A 5000-nucleotide genomic window follows, 5' to 3' on the forward strand; every position below is an offset into this window, starting at 1 on the left:
ACATCATAAAAAAAACCCGAATGTAAGACTACAAATTGCTTGGGAATTAGGGCTTCATTTAGTGCGATTCCGGAGGCCTCTTTAAGGCTTCAGTTGTGGCTCCAGACGGCTACTCCGAAGCTTCAAAACTGTCTCCAGGATTCGAGACTCGATTGCTAAGAACTGGATCTCGGGAACAATGAGGCTGAGGTTTGGGGTAAAAATTAGATGAGGTTTGGGGTAAAATTAGATGAGGTTTGGGGTAAAATTAGATGAGGTTTAGGATAAAATAAGATGAGGTTTGGGGTAAAATTAGATGAGGTTTGGGGTAAAATAGGATGAGGTTTGGGGTAAAATTAGATGAGGTTTGGGGTAAAATTAGATGAGGTTTAGGGTAAAATTAGATGAGGTTTGGGGTAAAATTAGATGAGGTTTGGGGTAAAATTAGATGAGGTTTAGGGTAAAATTAGATGAAGTTTGGGGTAAATTAGATGAGGTTTGGGGTAAAATAAGATGAGGTTTGGGGTAAAATTAGATGAGGTTTGGGGTAAAATAAGATGAGGTTTGGGGTAAAATTAGATGAGGTTTGGGGTAAAATAAGAATGAGGTTTGGGGTAAAATAAGATGAGGTTTAGGGTAAAATTAGATGAAGTTTGGGGTAAAATTAGATGAGGTTTAGGGTAAATAAGATGAGGTTTGGGGTAAAATAAGATGAGGTTTAGGATAAAATAAGATGAGGTTTGGGGTAAAATTAGATGAGGTTTGGGGTAAAATAAGATGAGGTTTGGGGTAAAATTAGATGAGGTTTGGGGGTAAAATAAGATGAGGTTTAGGATAAAATAAGATGAGGTTTGGGGGTAAAATTAGATGAGGTTTGGGGTAAAATAAGATGAGGTTTAGGGTAAAATAAGATGAGGTTTGGGGTAAAATTAGATGAGGTTTGGGGTAAAATTAGATGAGGTTTGGGGTAAATTTAGATGAGGTTTAGGGTAAAACTAGAAGAGGTTTGGGGGTAAAATATAGATGAGGTTTGGGGTAAAATTAGATGAGGTTTGGGGTAAAATTAGATGAGGTTTAGGGTAAAATTAGATGAGGTTTGGTGTAAAATTAGATGAGGTTTGGGGTAAAATTAGATGAGGTTTGGGATTAGATAAGACTAATTAATAGGGGTTAGAGATTATGTTCTTCTGTTCTCGAATAGATTTGTCTCTGCATTTAAGGGTTCGATCCTAACTTGAGCTGAAGCCAACCTTTAACTATCTATCTATCTATCTATCTATCTATCAATCTGGAATCATGTTGAAGTGGCCTATTGGAAGCGTCCCTGCCTGGCGATCGCCAGACTGGGGTTCGAGTCCCGCTCAAGATCAACAGTTTCTTGTAGTGTCTTCAACCTCACCATCCTTGTAAGCTAAGAATGAGAGGTTTGGGGGAGCCTATAGGTCTACCTGCTGAGTCATCAGCAGCCATGACCTGGACCACCCTGGTCCTAGCTTGGGTAGAGAGGGGGCTTGGGCGCTGATCACATATATGGTTAGTCTCTAGAGCATTGTCGTGCTAGCTAGGGCAATGTTACTGTCCCTTGCCTCTGCCATTCATGAGTAGCCTTCAAGAAAATGTGGTATGTCGCTAATATAAAATTAACTGCTTTGCTAACCCCATTATCTTTTAAATAAGAGGAACTCCCATCGTTTTTTTGCCCTTAATATAAAACTCTTCTGCAAAATTTTATGGGTCACAAACAATGCGAGATTTTATGGGTCACAAAACAATGTGAGATTTTACGGTCACAAATAATGCGAGATATTATGGGTCATAGACAAGGCGAGATATTACGGGTCATAAACAATGCGAAGAATTATGGGTCACAAACAATGTAAGATAATATGCGTCATAAACAATGCGAAATATTATGTGTCATAAACAATGCAAAGATTTTATGGGTCCAAAAATTGAGAGATATTACGGGTCACTAATAATGCGAGATATTATGGATCACAAACAACGCAAGATTTTATGGGTCACAAACAACATGAGATTTTACGGGTCACAAACAATGCGGAATAATATGCGTCAGAAACAATGCGAGATGTTATGGGTCACAAACAATGAGAGATATTATGGGCCACAAACAAGGAGAGATATTACGGGTCACAAAAAAATAGAGATATTATGCTTCACAAACAATGCGGAGATATTATGGATCATAAAACAAACAATGCGAGATATTATGGGCCATAAAACAATGAGAGATATTACGGTTCATAAACAAAGAGATATTATAAAACAGCTCTTAAACAAATCCACACATTAGAAATTGAAAATCATACTTATCAGTCGGTGAAGCTCTTTCAAGAATTGTCCATTGAAGTCAAGACGTGTATGTATGTATGTTCGTATATATGTATAGAATATAACACTCACAGTATGATAAGAAACATCGTTGTGTACCGAGTGGCTGCGTACACTAGAATGATCTATTCACTGGGCGACTTGCTAGAAGCCAGAACTGTCTAATGACTTAACAATCAGCTGGTGTTTAAACTGCTTGTTATAGTATAACTCGATATTTACCTCCGCCAACGAAGTTGGAAGGGGGTTTATGTTTTCGCCCTCTGCTTGTGTGTTTCTGTGTGTGTGTGTGTGTTTGTTTGTGAACAGCTTCCTGGCCACAATCGTAAAACTCGATATTTACCTCCGCCAACGAAGTTGGAAGGAGGTTGTTTTACCCCCCTGTATTTGTCTGTGTGTGTGTGTTTGTTTGTGAACAGCTTCCTGGCCACAATTTTAACCATAGAGTAATGAAACTTGCAGGGATGAACTGTTATGTAAAAAGCTGGAATTGATGAAATTTTGGAAGGTCAATGTCAAAGGTCAAGGTCACGGTCGAGCAAATGGTCGAGAAATAAGCTGCCATGGCGGAGGTCTGCGCTCTACTGAGTGCCCCTCTGGTTATTATCTATTTATTTATTATAGAAAAGGATTTTATCTTATCTTAATTTAATATCCTTTTTCAAATCCTTTATCTTATCTTAATTTAATATCCTTTTTCAAATCCTTTATCTTATCTTAATTTAATATCCTTTTTCAAATCCTTTATCTTATCTTAATTTAATATCCTTTTTCAAATCCTTTATCTTATTTTAATTTAATATCCTTTTTCAAATCCTTTATCTTATCTTAATTTAATATCCTTTTTCAAATCCTTTATCTTATCTTAATTTAATATCCTTTTTCAAATCCTTTATCTTATCTTAATTTAATATCCTTTTTCAAATCCTTTATCTTATCTTAATTTAATATCCTTTTTCAAATCCTTTATCTTATTTTAATTTAATATCCTTTTTTAAATCCTTTATCTTATCTTAATTTAATATCCTTTTTCAAATCCACTATTCGTTATCCCATTGCACTGTTCAGCGTGAAAAATTACAGCGCCCGGCTCACATTTGCTAGGTCTGTGGCTTGCTCCCAGCTTACCGCCCGCTAGTTCACCGAGGTGTGGGACTTATAGCAGCCTCGCATATCTATCTTACTATGTATCTATCTTGAATCAAGATAGAAGGGCGAGAGGTTTACAACTTCACACCACATTATTTTATAATAATAATAATAATAATAATAGTAATAATAATAATATATCTAAAATGAAGAGAGAGAGAGAGAGAGAGAGAGAGAGAGAGAGAGAGAGAGAGAGAGAGAGAGGAGAGAGAGAGAGAGAGAGAGTGTTAAAGGATTTTGGATGTCTCAAAGACTTTTTAGTCCATTTGCAGACTCCATTTGCTCTTAGGTAGAGCGATTTGGTTTGAACATTTAGAGAGTTTTTATGATCTTGTCTAACTTATTCTTGAACTCGTTTACCGTGTTGCTGTTCACTACATCCACTGGAAGTCTGTTCCATGTATTTATTATTTTGTATGTAAAGAAATTACCACATTGAGTGTTGTATCTTTTCAATTCCAGTTTGTATCCGTTACCCCTGGACTGATTAGTGCTATGGGTGAATATATTGTTGTAATCTACATTTGTTTTTCCTTTAAGAATTTTGAATGTATTATCAGTCCCCTGGTTGAGTTTATAGATCAAATTTAGTTCAAACGTTCCATTTTCCGTCTATGTCCAAATCTCCTAAGTGTTGACACTAGTTTAGTGGCCCTAGCTTGTACTGCTTCCAGTCTATCTATATCCTTCTGCATATTTGATGCCCAGAATTAGTCTGCATATTCTAGATGTGGAGATGTGGTCTTACAAGTGATGTGTATAGCTATAGTACAGTGTCTTTGTTTCTGTATTTGAATTGTCTGTGGTCTTACAAGTGATGTGTACAGCTATAGTACAGTGTCTTCGCTTCTGTATTTGAATTGTCTGTGGTCTTACAAATGATGTGTACAGCTATAGTACAGTGTCTTTGTTTCTGTATTTGAATTGTCTGTGGTCTTACAAGTGATGTGTACAGCTGTAGTACAGTGTCTTTGTTTCTGTATTTGAAATTGTCTGTGGTCTTACAAGTGATGTGTACAGCTATAGTACAGCGTCTTTGTTTCTGTATTTGAATTGTCTGTGGGCTTACAAGTGATATGTGCAGCTATAGTACAGTGTCTTTGTTTCTGTATTTGAATTGTCTGTGGTCTTACAAGTGATGTCTACAGCTATAGTACAGTATCTGTTTCTGTATTTGAATTGTCTGTGGGCTTACAAGTGATGTGTACAGCTATAGTACAATGTCTTCGTTTCTGTATTTGAAATTGTCTCTTTATGTAACCTATCAGTTTCTGTTCTTTCTATTCAACATCTATGCTCTGTTTGGTACCGTAATTAAAACCAAAAGGGAGAGAGAGAGAGAGAGAGAGAGAGAGAGAGAGAGAGAGAGAGAGAGAGAGAGAGAGAGAGAGAGAGAGAGAGAAGGAAGAGAGGGGTCCACTTCAAGTATCAAGTGTCACACCGCTTTCCAGGTGACGCGTCCAGCCGACTTTACCTGGAACCTGGACCTTCCGGTCTCATTAGCAAGTAGCCAGAGAGAG

This window comes from Palaemon carinicauda, unplaced genomic scaffold, assembly GCF_036898095.1.
Source record: "Palaemon carinicauda isolate YSFRI2023 unplaced genomic scaffold, ASM3689809v2 scaffold428, whole genome shotgun sequence".
In the NCBI taxonomy this organism is placed as follows: domain Eukaryota; kingdom Metazoa; phylum Arthropoda; class Malacostraca; order Decapoda; family Palaemonidae; genus Palaemon; species Palaemon carinicauda.